This window comes from Astatotilapia calliptera, chromosome 19 (assembly GCF_900246225.1).
Source record: "Astatotilapia calliptera chromosome 19, fAstCal1.2, whole genome shotgun sequence".
NCBI lineage: Eukaryota > Metazoa > Chordata > Actinopteri > Cichliformes > Cichlidae > Astatotilapia > Astatotilapia calliptera.
The window spans coordinates 2,691,780-2,708,482 of record NC_039320.1 but is presented as its reverse complement, the minus strand read 5'-3'; the positions used below and the strand labels follow the sequence as shown (position 1 = coordinate 2,708,482).

Genomic DNA, 16,703 nt, shown 5'->3' with positions numbered 1-16,703 from the left:
TATATTTTGTTTCCAGCGAGTCTTTTAATTTCTGAAAGTGGTCTTGCACATCACTTTTACCCCCTTCTGTGGGCCTTTAAAAGTTTTTCTGTGGATATTGTCTGCTTTTTCACTCATTTTCAGTCCCGTCATTGTATCTGACTATTTTCAGATGAATGTATTTTTAATACTGACCTATGAATCATTCAAGCATGATGAACCTGTGTTAATTGTATATTTAGGAACATTGTTACTACCGGCCTGTCATATAAACATGATATGTGCCAATTTGTGTAGCTGAACACAAAATGCAGAAGTTTACACATTTTGCACCAACAAAAATGGTTTCTCATGTCCTTAAAAAAAATTGAGGAAACTGGGCAAGCGGAGGACAAAACAGGCTTAAAAAAAACAATCTACAACAAATAATTGTTATCTGAAAGTCATGTCCCTAAGAAATAAGAGAAAATCCAGCAAAGACCTGACACAGGACCTGAGCGATTAATCTGACACTTTAGTTGATCCATCTACTGTTTGCTGAAGCTTCATGAGAGCCAACATCCAAAGATGAACTTTGAATGTCATTCAAGAAACCTGGACAACTATTTCTGAAGATTGCTTAGAGAAACGACAAACAAGCTGCCTAAGAGAGTTCAGGCTGTGTTGAAGAATAAAGGTGGTCATACCAAATATTGACTTTCAAGTTTGTTAGTATTGCACAAAGTCTGTTTCCATGTATGTTTGTACTTTCAGGAAACCACTTCACCTTCTTCCTGTTTGCTAGCAAAACATAATGAATTGAGGAGTGTACAATGTTATCCCTCTCCCACACCGATCACTACTTGGCAACTATTGTAATCTATGACTTCCAGCATCCACCACTTAATGATCGTACTGTAAACAAAAAAACAAACAAACCTATAAATACATTCATGGACAATTTGCTTCTATTACAGGCAGGTCAGTCTTTTTTTGTCAAAGCACAATAAATCATCCAATGCTGTCTCATTATTGCTTATTTATGGAAGCAATAGGATGTTAATATTAATATCATGCCCTCATTTCCCAATGTACACTGCTCAAAAGGCTACAGAGTACATACATGTAAAATCACTCGCCTTGAACAGAAACTTTCACTTGACTGAGTCCTTTAATGCAAAGATTTTTTCCTTGTACTTCCATATTTTTGCCTCTCACTTTTAAAAAAGTAATCACATTGGAGCTGTTTGTACAATTTCTCTGAGGGTTCCCAGGATGTTTCTTCAAAATACTTAAATCAACACTTTTTTCATTCAAAATGTGATTAGCAGCCAATATAAATATAATGAGTCACATGAAAAAGAAGAAAAGAAAAGATATAAATTGTCAAGCACAGTGGGGGTGGGCTGAGAACTTGGGCTGTCTGTTTGACAGCTAAAGCTTGGCTGAAAAAGAAAATGATCAGGTTAGCGCACTGGCCCAGAAAAGTCCAGAGCTCATACTCAGAGAAATGCACAAGTGGGGCCTTAGGAATGCTGTGCACAGAGAAATAAAGAAATGTAATGACTAATGTAGTTTGCGTTTGCAGGCATTTTTTCTTCTTCTTTAAGTGGTGCTAAAACTAAGCTATCATGCAAATATGCCAATGACAAGTTCTTTTCCTTCCCAGTTACATGGCTAGGAATGTGAAACCAGGGTCAAGTCACGAGTCATTTATTGTCCCACTCTTTAATAAAAGGCTTAACCTCCTAAGACCCAGAAATTATCTTTTGCTTTCTGTCTGGGATTTGACTCTGGGCCATTTCTTAATTTATCTATATGAATCCTGCTGCACGATCAAGGAGGCATCATGGGCTTTCTAATGATGCCACATTTGTGGGGGATGTGCTAACAGAGCACATGAACTTTCTTTCTTTTTAAAAATGGTGGAAATTGCAGCATCCATATTATTAAGGCTACAAAGGAGGTTAAGTGATATCTTTTTTGTTGCTATTGCGGTTCTATTGCTTAAACTCAAATTCATTTTTTCAGTAAAAACGAACCTTTCAAATTAAGCCATAAAAAGTTGATTCTGTTCATCTGGACGTTGCGTTTTCAGTGGAAGAGACGTTTCATCACAGGGCCTTCTTTAATGTGGGCTGACTGCAGGTTTCCCCAACCTTATTAGCTGTAACCTGCACAATGACTTGAACAATGGGCTGTGAGGTGAGTTTCTTGATCAAGGAACTGACCTCACAGCCCATTGTTCGTCGGTGGTGATAGTTTCAGTCATTGTGCAAATGTACTGTTTATAAGGTTGGGGAAACCTGCAGTCAGCCCACATTAAAGAGGTCACTTGGATGAGTGACGAAACATCTCTTCCACTGAAAACTCAACGTCCAGATGAACAGAAACAACTTTTTGGGATTTTCTTACCTGGATGATTGAGCATGCATCAAGACCTTTCAAACACAAACAGACACCAGTTATGAGTTTGATTTCTCTATACTGTTTTTCTTTTATCCTGTCAGTTTATGTAATTAATAACATATATGCTAAATGTGCACTAAACTCTATGTCTCTTGTCTTTATCAATTCAATTTCAACCATACAGAATTTTTTTTTAGGATGAAACATGAAAGCAGGGCACCGTTGACCACAACTGCCAAATTTCTGGTCCTCTGAATACATCAAACAGAAAACATGCAAACTGGATCTTAAAGGAAGATCTGAATTTACTGGTTCCTAGTTAAAGTTAGTTCAGTAAGTTGAGGGAGAGTCTTCAAAATTAGGCAGTCCATCAAAGTATAAATTGATCTAAACGATCTGATACAGCGAATAGTGACAACTTTCTTAAACAGAATGCAACAAGGCCACCATGGAAAGATGGTTCACTTCCTGAATGGCAGTTCAGCAACCAAATCCCACAACTTCAGAGTTATAGCTTACACAATACTTTGTATCCATAATGGACTTTGGATGGCGTCATTTTGCCTTTGCACAGGTTCCTCAAAAGCTGGTATGTCCTCCCCATGAACTTTCGCCTTCTTCCTCTAATGTCTGGCCTTCCTCCACATCAACGTTTGTTCCACTACCACAGCTCTAAGTAAACTATCTCACAGCCACCATATCATTCTGTGATCAACAAGACCTGATGCCCATTTCAAGAGATAGAAGATAAAACATTGGCTCTTGACGGAGGCAGTTGCACTTTCTCCCTCTCCCTTATCTTTCCTGCTTGGCTTCTCATGTCTTTTGTATAGGCTCACTTATTCTCTAACCCTAAGAGAGTCTCCCAGACTTAAAGAAGAATTATGGATTTGATCAACTGGTCCCATGATGAAACTGACACCCTCCTGGGCTTGGGAGAGCCCGTTTGTCCTGCAGAGACGTGGGCTGCCAGATACTCGATGGTCGGTTGCGTCGTGTGTCTGGCGACACTCTCGATGGAGGACACTGAACGAGATCTGCCGATTTGGAACTACGATAACAGAGTTCTGGCTGATTGGAGCTGGCTCGGAACCGGCTTATCGAAGAACAAGAAGCAGCTACAGCTGTTCAAAATCCCACAAGGCTGGCCGACATGATATACATTGGGAGGGCTGTGAGTACTCAAGACTGTGTTTATTGAACGCAATATGGATAAGATCTTGAAGAACAACAGGAATTAAGAGACCTGGTGACCAGTGATTAATATTAGACCAACTGTAAAACTGGAAGCAGTTTGTTCGCACTAACCAAAACAACTGCCATCTTCATCTCATGCGGCCCCCCTGGCGCCAGCTGGATGCTCAAGGCAAAAGCTGATGGGAATAACAAAATTCTCCCTTAGACAACAAGACTGTGTTGTGAGTCTTCCCCCTCATTCAGGGCCACCCACGTCAACCGAAGATTGTTGACTTTTGCCTAACCGAGTGAAGGGACACTTTCTCTCATCTGAACATGGAACACACACACATACGCATGTACACTGACACAGACCTACCCCCCCCCCCCCCCCCCCCCCCCCCAAACGCCTTCGAAGCTTAGTCTTCTATGTTGTGAGATGTGATGGTTCATGTTCATGTTCTCAAACTGATCTCCCTGTTGGAGCTCAGTCTGGGGGGAGTTCTTTTTTCTCCTCGTCTTTCCTCATTTTGTGCATTTTCCATTGTTTCGGTTTGGGTCGTTGCTTGTGCGATCGACTGGCCGGTGCCTGACTTGTCTCCCCAATGTGATGTTTGTGTATTGTATGTACGGTTGGCAAGGTATCATCTATCTTAATTGCCCCTTGAGGATAAATAAAGTCTCTCTGACTGATAAATCTCAGGACGTTAATCCAAACACAGATTTCTATTACCCAAATTAAACTTAGTGAAAAATGTTTTAACCTCTAACAATCTGGCAAATCAGGAGTTAATACACGGGCTGCTTTCTTACTAAGCTTATTAAATGTTCTGCATATGCAGTGAATTACGCTTTTTTGCTCCGAGCATCGTGGGGGAATTGTGAAATCATTTTCTGGGAAGGAACGAATTTCAATAGTTGGATCAAGTAGAGTAGCAGAGAGAAACATTGTGAAACTTCACGTGTGGAGGCATGTTAAATTGAGTTAATAACTCTAAGCAAGGTTTTAAAGTAAATCTTTTGCTGTCTCTGCTTTGTCTTAAGACTTGGTTTATTTTGCTTTGACACATTTAAAAACTGAAAGTGAGACAGAGAATAAATATATGCGAATTTACAAGTCTCCAGACTTTCATATAATGAGCTTGTAGGATCTAGTAAAAGGATCTAGCAAAGAAAATGATAAACTACAGACTAAACAACAAAACACAGGAAGTTCTAATCAGTGACCATGAAAAGGGGGAAAAAATAGTTTAGTTGTCTAGTTTTGCAAAGACTTACAGGAATAAACAAAAACATGCAAAGAAAAAAACAAACCTATAATACGTATATTATTCGCCAAATGTTAAACCAAACTACAGCAGCTTAAATAAGTTGTTTAAACCAAATTTAAAAGCTGGATGTGCAAAAAGCTACTGACTGAGCCATCAGCTGACAGCTGCCAATGAGATGAACTTATCTGTGTGGATAAGTTGTTTAATCATGGAGGCCATTTGGTTCAGTTACTATGTTTGCAGTCATTTTTAAGTAACCTATAATAAATAAGATATAATGGACAGATATCAGACAAATCACAACATTTATTACATCCACAGGGAGTTTTCAGATGCCATCCGGATGTTATTCACATCCTTTAATGTTTGATCATCAGTGTAACAAGATCAAAAGCCTCCCTCCTAACTTCCTGCTGTGGAGCAAACGCAGAGAGAATCGAAAGACAACGACTGCAAGATAAGATCCCTAAATACATGGTCTTGACTTGATTTTGTTGCGTCTCTGTGTGTATATGCACAGACATTCTCACGATATGCGTAGACAGATCGTTTGGATTCTTTTAAGTGAGGACCCGAATGCAGACCACAGAAGATGAAAACGGGAAGTAACTAAAAGGGCGCCATTTATTAAGGCAGAAACAACAAACTAGGAGAAACATAAATAATAAACTAAACAGAAGATCACCTGAACTGGGAAAACTAAGCATAATAAAACTAAACCCGGATAATTAGAGAGACCTGGAAAGCAAAGCTAAACATACTGAACGTGGAAAACTCGTGACTGTCAAAATAAAACAGGAAACCTAGATAGACGTGGACTGGAAATGACGGACAGACAAAGAACACGTACACTTTAAAAACATACAGAGGGGAAAAGGGGACCGGACAAGAGACATGGACACAACAAAGCACTAACAGAACATGATGGTGGGAGAAACACACATGACAGAAGGAATGTGTCACATGTAAACAAGAGGAGAGGACAGGAGACAAAGACATTACTGGAACACATGAAGGGTGAGGGAGACACAAGGGGAATCTTATAAACAATGAACTACAACAGGGCAACCTATGCCAAACAGAATGAGCTTAAGACAGCTAAATGAACTTAAACATAAATCCTAAACCATCAAAATATATTCAACTCAAAGCACTGGGTCGGAACTAGAGCTGGGCGATATAAGATTTTTTCATATCACGATATGTTTTTTTCATTTATATCACGATATAAGCCAAATAACTATATTTGTAAGATTTAAATGTGCTGTTGCTCACAAGTAAAATGTGAAATAATCAGCAGCTTGTTTTGATTTAAATATTTATTTCCCATAATAAATCAAATATTGCAAAATAAAATATAAGGCAAATATTGCAAACTACACAAAGGTAGCCGCTAAAGCGTTTAAGTTTCAAAATAGAACAAACAAAACAGACTAAATTGTCAATTCCACTTAGAAACAAAATATTAATTCTAAAAATAAATCTTAGTTTGTTTTACAGAAGAACAGACAAAATTGACTAACTTTTGTCAATATCAAATAAACTGAGAACTAAAATGAAATTCTCAATCTCTCCTTGTTGTATAGCTTAGCTTTTCAAACAGTTTTAACAGTTACTTTAGTCTGACAAAAGCCGAATGACGAATTAGCGCTTCCAGTCAGAGACTGAGTATGCACCGCTTTATTGTATTTCCAGACTTGCTTTCGGCACAATTTACAGTACGCGCTACTCTGTTTTTTGTTAGACTTTAAATAGCCGAAATACCTTCACGCTACAGAACTTCTATGGCTCTTCTGTTCAACAATCTCTCCGGCATTGGAACCATCATCTGTTTTCTCTTCGGTAACCTTTGGTCACTCTCTCGGTTGATTTTTCTCTAGTCGGCACACTCATTTCCTCCATTACCCGGGCGGCACGGCGGCTAGATGCTTCCCAAACAAATACACATGTGCGGCTTGGCACTTGTGCTGTACGTAACAAGTCACGTGACGTGACGCTGCGGCTGTGATTGGTTCGGCTCTGCGCTACTTAATTTGGATTGGCTGTTCTTTTTTTTCTTTTTCTTTTTTTTGTAAGAGGACAAGAGCGGTGAGGCCTATCGCAATCCGATTATTAAGTGATGACGTGACGAATCCTACTTCCGGGCCTAAAGTAGTCTGCATTTAATAAGGCTTTTGTGTTGTTAACATGTTTAATGTTATGTATTTTCTTTTATTTAATCTCAAAAAGCTCCTTAAAAAAAGTCAGCGATCACTGTTGACCTCCCTCGGCTTTTATTACCGCTAATCATTTATTTAAGCTCAGTTTTTAAAACCTTAGGATGTAACTACAGCCCAGCCCATGCAGCAGTATATGAATGACTAACCTCGTATTGTGGATGGATTATCTCAGTTGTTCTCCTGGCTGAAGTTTGGTCCTTTTACAGCATCCTGCCATGCGATTACATTTGTTCCTGACCACTGAGAACACTCACGTTAACTTTTATCGAGTGGAAAAAAAGTTAGCTTGTTTATATTATGCTAACATAGCTGTGTCGCTAGCGGTCACGTAGCACATCATGACCAGCTAGCCAAACTTCAGTAACCCTACAAACGTCACTGCTGTTTAGTTTTCTGTCTTCATTTATGTTGGAAGTGATAAGAAAGCTGTACATTTTAATTTGTTTCCAAAACCCCGCAGTCAAGACATGCTATATTGTATTTAGATGGAAGCTAGCGAGCTAACTTCCTGCTAACTTCTAACTCCGTTAAATGTCATAAATTCCGTTTTCATGGATGCCTGGATGTTAAACTCAGTTGTTACACCTGGTAGATAACGCTGATAATTTTATTAAAGATGAAAGACTTAAGACAGTGTTTTAACTCTCAGTAATGCCACAGTGATCATTTGATATGTGGACCTGCAGCAGAGTTTAGGCCCAGACACGGCTAGTGACGTCAGACTGAACAATCGGATAGTTTAATTTTTCTATCGATAAAAAGTTATTTCGCAATACATATCGTTATCGTTCTATCGCCCAGCTCTAGTCGGAACCCATCTGTCGATATGGACTTTTTTATTCTGACGAGCTTCTGTGATTCAGAAAGACACACTCCCTCCACTACAGAGGTTTAAGGCAAGGCAAGGCAAGGCAAGTTTATTTGTATAGCACAATTCAACAACAAGGTGATTCAAAGTGCTTTACAGAGACATTAGAAACAAGAACAAATAAAAAGCATGATTTAAAATTGATTAAAACAAGCAAATAAACTAACTAACTAATTAACAAACAAACAAACAAACAAACAAGCAACAGTATATAAAATCAAAACAGATAAAATCAGAACAGTAGATAAAATCAGTAGTTAAATGTAAGTTTTGAAATTTAAGCTTAAAGTGTGGATTTGGTGCTTTATTCAAATGCAGCTGAGAACAGGTGAGTCTTCAACCTGGATTTAAATAAACTGAGTGTTTCAGCTGATCTGAGGCTTTCTGGGAGTTTGTTCCAGATATAAGGAGCATAAAAGCTGAATGCAGCTTCTCCGTGTCTGGTTCTGACTCTGGGAACTGATAAAAGACCGGATCCAGATGACCTGAGGGATCTGGATGGTTCATACTGGGTCAGGAGGTCATTGATGTATTTTGGTCCTAAACCATTCAGAGCTTTATAGGCCAGCATCAGAACTTTAAAGTCTATCCTCTGACGGACAGGCAGCCAGTGTAAAGACCTCAGAGCTGGACTGATGTGGTCCACTTTTTTGGTCTTAGTGAGGACTCGAGCAGCAGAGTTCTGAATGAGCTGTAGTTGTCTGACTGATTTTTTAGGTAGACCTGTAAAGATGCTGTTACAGTAATCAAGCCTACTAAAGATGAATGCATGGACTAGTTTTTCCAGGTCCTGTTGAGACATCAGATCTTTTATCCTTGATATATTCTTGAGGTGATAGTAAGCTGACTTTGTTATTGTCTTAATGTGTTTTTCTAAGTTTAGGTCTGCATCCATCACTACACCCAAATTTCTCGCCTGGTTTGTGGTTTTTAGATGTATAGATTGAAGTTCTCTGGTGACCTGTAATCGTTTTTCTTTGGCGCCAAAGACTATTACCTCAGTTTTGTTTTTGTTTAGCTGGAGAAAATTGTGGCACAACCAGTCATTGATTTCCTCAATGCATTTACCAAGAGCCTGTACAGGGCCTCGGTCTCCTGGTGACATTGTGATATATATTTGTGTGTCATCTGCATAGCTGTGATAGTTTATTTTGTTGTTGTTCATAATCTGTGCCAGTGGGAGCATGTAGATGTTAAACAGAAGGGGTCCCAAGATGGAACCTTGGGGAACTCCACATGTGATACTTGTCTGCTCAGATGTGAAGTTACCTATTGATACAAAGTATTTCCTGTTTAAATGCAAATGTAGCACAAACGTTAACAAAATTTCTACATCATATGAGTCAACTACATTCTGCACAACCGCCCTAAACCTGTTTGATAAGCTGCACATTAATCAAACAGCTATGGAATGTATCCTACAAATTTAGGTCACATAAATGTTAGAAACCTGCAATTTCCAAATCTGAGAAATCTGAATTTTAGAAGTGAAATTGCTGGAGGTTTTTTGTAATTTTAGAAAAATTAGAATAGTTTGATTAGCATAAACAGGCCCTAAGTTCAAAGATAGGTGCTATTAACACCCTACTTTGAAAAGCACTGCCTGCTTTGTGGCATCTGCTTCCTCTGTCATTCTATCAATGTAGGTTTTACGCTCTTATTTGCTCTAATGTAGGCTCTTAGCCATATTGTACCATATTAGCACTAACACACACTCATTTCACCAACTATAAAATACACGCACTCAGATCATTGTTCCGCTGTCAGAGTGGCATTGTGAAGCAGTGAACTGGCTTAATAAAGGCACTGAAATACTGAAATAGAGGCACGTCCTCAAACTCGAGCTGAACTCTTGCAGATAAGAAAGACATTCATCTTTCATACAGTGTTACAACAGCACTGGCTTGAAGACTCCTCAGCAGGACCCAAGACTTAACAGTTTATAGTTCAAAGTTTTTATTTCTGGAATTGAGAAACTGAGAAGGCTTGAAAAAACTGGTCAGACAGTCCGAGAGGGCAACTTTGGGAGAGAGGAGAATTAGTCCAGGCCAAGTTATATGTCAAAGATTGCCTAACGGTGCTAAAAAGCTGATGATGATATGATGATATGTCTGGTTTCTGTGGTAAGGTGATTCAAATGACTGGTAAGTATTTGGCCAGAATCTTCCAGATGAAATAGATCAACTTCACAGGTCAGTGGGTATTAAAGGGGTGTGCACTCAGAAGTCATGTAGTAAAGACTGGAAACCAAGAGAACGGGAACGTTAGCGCTTTGTGAACTAGAGCCATGACGAAACCTGATTATTACAGATAACAATCTGGTGGAGACTGGATGTTGATAGTCCAACCTATCAAAACTACTGACCATTGCAAGACCGCGACACAAAGACAGCACTAACAGGTGGATGGAAAATGTAATTGGTAATTTACATGCTGTTATGAGTCCCTTGCCAGTCATGTTGACCATTGACAAGTGTGCATCAGCTAGCAAACCACAGTGTATCTTCCTAATAAAGAACCCATTCAAGTATGTTTCCTTTACATCACCACTATGCCACATCACTTAGTTATGTGTTCCTCATCAAAGGATATTCAACCATAATCCAAAGCAATGGCTTTAAAATAATTTGAACGTGGCAATGGCACAAAAACAACATTTGATTTATAAAACAATAATCCCCACAGAGGTTAAGCAAGTCTTTAACTCATCATCTAGCTATTTGACAAAACAGAACAACACCCCCTCCTCGCCCTCCTGCCCCTGTTAGAGGCTGCTCTGTTTCTGTTGCAGTTGGTGATTGTATTCCTGCCTCTTGGTCTCCTTTCATAGTTTCTTTCTTTGCTGTCCATGCCAGTCTTCTAGATATACCTCTGATCACTAACCACAAACCATTGCTAGCTGCTGCTCACATATAAAAAGACCATAACAGTCAGGGGTATTTTTGTGCCAGTGTTTTCTCCACAATGTCAAGAGCCCTGTCATCCTTTAAATGTGACTCAAGCATCACTAAAACAGGCTTACAGAATGTCTGAAGTCCTGAGAGAAGCACACATAGCATTATGCACATACACATAGCACACAAAACATAGCATTATGCACTTTGTTTTAAAACATCTTGAAGATCACAGCTTATGTTCAGCTGCTTTTTATAGATTTTAGCGCTGCATTTAATGCTATCTACTCTTTTCTTTTTTCCACAAGCTAAAATAATTGGATGTACCCTCCTAATCATTAAACTGTATCATTCTTATTTAAAGTCAATAACACTGTGACCCAGCTGAAAGCAATGAGTACTGGTGCTGCTCAAGGTTGTGTTAGAGCTCCTATATTTTTGCACTTTCTAAAAATGAAGTCTTGGCTAAGCGCATGCAGAACTATTTTTAAACACTCATATGATTGTTCCAAGGTCAAGTCTGCTTCACAAGAAAACGGATATGATGATTTCCAATAAATGACAGTTTGTGGCATTGTGTTAGTTTTGAACGGAAAGAAAACCCGAGAGAAATTTGGAGTATCCGTGGTCACTCTGTTGTACAGGTTCAGCCTGATAAGTAGTTTGGTGTTTACAGTGATAGCAGATTTACTTGGAGTTTTCATGTTGACTGGGTTTGCTCTTTTGAACAACAGATATTACATTTTTTACACAGACTGTGCATATAAAGTAAATAAAATCATGCTTCTTTTTTTTGACTGTAGCACAATGGCATGGTGGTTAATGGTTACCTGACAGCAGGAAGCAGGAAGGGCCTTTTTGTGTGGAGTTTGCACATTCTGAGTACTGCAACTTCCCCTCGCAATACAAACACATGCATTTAGCATGGTTAGTTAGTTGGTGATTAACTTTTGTGTGTTAGCTCTTCGAAAGACGAAGTGGTGATCTGTTAAGGTTTTACCTTGCCTCTCACCATATGCATATCCATAGCTGGGACATGCTCCCTCAGATAAGGATAAGTGGAAGATGTCTGTGAAGGTTCTCAGTCATCCAGGTCATCCTAGTCAAAGGAGCTTGCAAAGAAAAGCGTCTGGACTTCTTTAAGTTACTTGAAGACGTTTCACCTCTCATCCGAGAAGCTTCTTCAGTTCTAAGGTCAAATGGTGGAGAGTCCCAGATATAAACCTAATGGGAGTAACCCCCCACAGAGGGACAAAAGGACCCCCTGATCATCCTCTAATCGCCAGAGCCAAGGTGTGAAACTGGGTGTGGGTCCCAATCAGCCAGAGTTTCGGGTGTGTTCATTGTGAAACCTGGCCCCACCTTATCATGCGAATTCCTGAGGTCAGATGGCCCAGGATGTGAGTGGACGTTAAGGCGTCTGGGAAGGGATCTCAAAACTGGATTATAGATGGCAGAGAGTTGGTGTCGTAAACCCCCACCTCTGTTCAAAGATGGTCGCTCACAGTGAACATACAGATGGCTTCTTTCACTCCTCTTTCAAACCATCTGTCCTCTCTGTCCAAAATGTGAACATTTTATCACAGCTTTTATCACAGCTTCTATCACAACTTTCGAGGATGCCAATGTTCACATTTTGGACAGAGAGGACAGATGGTTTGAAAGAGGAGTGAAAGAAGCCATCTGTATGTTCACTGTGAGCGACCATCTTTGAACAGAGGCGGTGGTTTACGGCACCAACTCTCTGCCATCTATAATCCAGTTTTGAGTTCCCTTCCCAGACGCCTTAACGCCCACTCACATCCTGGGCCATCTGACCTCAGGAATTCGCATGATAAGGTGGGGCCAGGTTTCACAATGAACACACCCGAAACTCTGGCTGATTGGGACCCACACCCAGTTTCACACCTTGGCTCAGGCGATTAGAGGATGATCAGGGGGTCCTTTTGTCCCTCTGTGGGGGGTTACTCCCACTAGGTTTATATCTGGGACTCTCCACCATTTGACCTTAGAACTGAAGAAGCTTCTCGGATGAGAGGTGAAACGTCTTCAAGTAACTTAAAGAAGTCCAGACGCTTTTCTTTGCAAGCTCCTTTGATAAGTGGAAGAGAATGGATGGATAGTGTGTGGATTTTGGTCAATATCATGGTACTGCAGATCATTATAAGCCAGCGAGCAAAGGTGGTGAAAGTCTAAAAACTGTGTAAGTTAATAGACTTATCAGTACAACTGCTAAGTTGTACTGATAATGTAAGGGTGGGTTAGAGATCCTAAAATAGAATTTCTCATAGGGATAGTTTATTTGCATAAAGTAAAATTATTTCAAAGAGTTCATATTTCGTGATTAGCCCACAGAGTGTTTCAGATGAAGCACAATCTTAAGTGAGTTTAAAAGAGTAGCAGCTGTAATATCAAAGGAATCCTTAAAGATAATGTCCACTCTGTTCAGGCTTTAATCATCATCTGCTTGTGGCACATTTAGGAAGCGAGCGCTTTAATATTTCACAATATTACTGGAAATATTGAGCTGGCTGAACACACATGACACTATGTGTGGCAACAAAAGGCCATTACAGGCTAACATGTAAACATCACCACACAGATTATGAATAACAGAGTCAGAGGAAGACCAAGTAGCAGACCTTTAGTCTCAACAAAAGCAGTGTGATAGTTCAGTGGTTGCTTTGTTTAATAAGGACAGAAAAGAAATGAATATCATTGCTGGCCCATTATAAATACAATAGATTGTCTGAGGTGAATATATTTTATAAAGTATGAGTGCAGAAAACCAGGTAACTCTGCAGGATTCATATGTTGACTTGCAGGCCAAATGACTGCGTAAAAATGCATATTTTTAAATAAGCAATTACTTCTGTTGACCTTCATTGTCAAGTTCTTTATTTCCTTTGAGACCTTTTGCATCCATAAGATAACACATAAAGAGCAAATCTTAGTTTTTGATATGAAGTCAAGGCTTTTGTGCTACATTAAAAAAAGTGTAAATATGTTCTCAGATTGTGTTTTCTTCTTCAGAATGCAAAATGAGTGGAAATTATGGGTATGCGTATCATGGTTTCTGTGTTTTTCCTGGTTATGCTTGGACAAGAACACCTTTGACCTCCTCTCGCAACATCCCAGCATTAATAACTGCAGACATCTGGAAAATGCAGCAGCAGATGAATAATAACGGGGCTATTTCCTGTAAAGTCTCCCTTGTCTTATAGCAGAACCATAGTTCCACTCGCTCTGGCTTTGGTAATTGCGGTGTCTGCCAGTTCCTGTTTCACCAGCTGCTTTCCTCCATCACAGAACTTAGAAGGCAACAGTTCTGATACTTTCACTTTTTCATTTAGCCTCATATGTTTTGCAAAGACTATTTTGTATTAACCCTGTGGTTACATGTCAAGTTGCACCAATGTCTTGTGACATTGTGGGAAAGAATTTAAAATTAAGATATTATGAGCAAAAAACATGAAAACGCCTCCTCTTCTGGAAACAGGAGAGACAAAAAGCTTGTTTTACAGCATCCCAATTTATGATCTTCATGTATTCAAGTTAAAGGCCCCTACAATTATATTTAAAAAAAAAAGGGGGGGGGGGGGTAATACTTGAAACATGAATATACTAGAGCAACAATTTCTTTATTTTACATTTGGTTTGGTTAAAGTCTGAAATGGATTCTCTATATTTTATTTCAGGAAACAATCTCAGATCAAAAGACCAGCAGATTTCTTCAAAATTTCATTTTCTCCAGTGGCCTAACTTTGTTGGCAATTTAAACATTTATATTTCCATCACGTTTGTCAAACTCCACTTTCCACTGTCAGTTCGAACTCAGAGTTAAACGGTAGGATAAATTTCTACTAATTTCTACTAATTTATTATCCCCAAATAGGTTGAAAGCCTGTTTTTGAAACCAGAGAAACACAAATTAGGTGTGTAATCTTTTTAAAAGCTCAAGTAGAGTTTGAAATAGGAAGCTTACTGATAAGGGGTAGTACAGTCTATATGTGCGTGAGACACAGAGAGATATCAACATCAACATGTTTTGTGTAAAAAGATACAATTCCTCTATGTGACTCCCCCAAAAACAAAAAACTAGAACTGAAATATAATAATCAGTTAAGATTTTGGGTTTTAAGGGAATCTAAACTTTACATCCAGCTATGAGTGTTTTCTAAACTTTCAAATGAAAGAATCACAGAAACCTGTGAAAAGAAAAGAAAAATGGCAAACAGTTTCTTGTAGGTACTATTGGTAGTAGCAACTATTCATCCTCTCTTTATTTTATGTATGAATGGCCATAGGGCCATACAACTTTTCCTTCTTTTTATGATTAAGACAAGCTGAAAAACCTGTAAAGATATACTTAAATGTATGACTTCCTTCACATTTTTCAAAGCAGTCCAGGGTGCCCATTTGGAGTTTTGGTTTTGTTCCTGGGCCTCAGAGTACTCAGACATTACAATCAGTGATTTAGTTGCAGTTTTTAACAGAGCTTAAATGTCTTTCATAGCCCTGAAATAAATGTATTGCTACTTACTTCTTTTGTTAACAATACCAGTACGTTTAGGTCACGTGCATGTAAGCTAAGCGCTGTTTGGAGGATACCTCACATTTTTGTGGCAAATAGTAGAAAATAGTGTTAAATCTGTTCAGGCCTGACACTTCTGTTTTTCTTAAGGAAGTGAAAATATTCTTTATGTTCCTCCTTTTGCCTAGATGTTTTATGAACAGTAGTTGTACAAAAGCAAGTATTATGTGTGCAAAATATATATATGTGGAATTAAGTTATTAAGCTCCTGAGTGAATGTGAGATTTTGCCTCTTAAACACATCTCACCCACTATGAGGTTTTACAGTTTCACTCTCATATCATAGGTGCAAACTCAGAGGAAGCCCATATAGGTGCAAAAACAGTAAACGGAGAAGTGTTTCTCACTGTGTGACTTTGCCAACATCCTCACATCAAATGGTATTTGCGTACTTATTTGCATCTCGTCCTCGACTCAGTTGAGTTGATCTGCTGCTGAGACTCGACTGTTAGTTGCTGCATTAAGGAAAAATGTGTTCGACATTTCCCCGCTGCTTCCCCCGCAGATCCTGCAGATCCTACAGAGTGAACGGTAAGACTGTTACTGTATCACAGCAGCAGATTTAAGTTGTAGGCAGTAAAAACCACACAGGTCGAATGTGGCTGACACTTTTAACTGACAAAAATGTTACTATAAAAATCAGTTGAAGTCATTTAAATTGCAAAAGAGACACTTTGAATGTTTCTCAATTGCTGTTGCAATTTTGTATGAAATCATAGAGGGTCTTGAAGGGGAAGAACAATTGCCTTAGATCTGAAAAAACACCAGAGCAAGAAAACAAAACTGGTTTTGACCTTTTGTGCCTCACTTTAGTGGTTAGCGCTCTACAGCAACAAGCGGGGCCTTCATGTGGAGCGTTTGCATGTTCTTCCTGCACCTGCGTGGATTTCCTCCCAAAGTGTACGAGTGTGTGCTTGTCATTCTCTTTTTGTTAGTCCAATAATTACATCTCCCAGATCAGGATAAAGAAAGAAAGGCATCTTAAATGGACTGGTGTTTATATAGCGCAACAGAGCAAAGAGCTAAAGGGTTTAGAGGAGCCTACGCAGGGGTTTGTGCGTGTATGTGTTGTTGTCATTTCTCCATCTAGACATCATAATACTTAAAGCCTTCAGGGCGCTGCATTAAACAATACATATTATTATAGGTGGTGGCTACAAACACATTCTCCCTGTTGGGCATCCTCAAAGCTTTTATCTCTTCCTCTCAGCTTTCACCTTCCTGTCTGATCCTGCCTTGCTCCAACTCATCTCCTGGCACCTCTTCCACAATGTTGAGTAAAATCCTTTCTGCCTGACCAAGCTGTTGTTCCTT

The 16,703-nt window shown here is 39.2% G+C and overlaps 1 protein-coding gene across 3 annotated transcripts in view; it reads left to right on the top strand.

The window, feature by feature from the left end:
- The window catches only part of LOC113012583 (tumor necrosis factor alpha-induced protein 2-like), a 117,072-nt gene that overhangs the window by 78,925 nt on the left and 21,444 nt on the right, over nucleotides 1-16,703 (top strand). The gene's annotated exons all lie outside the window — the stretch shown is intronic.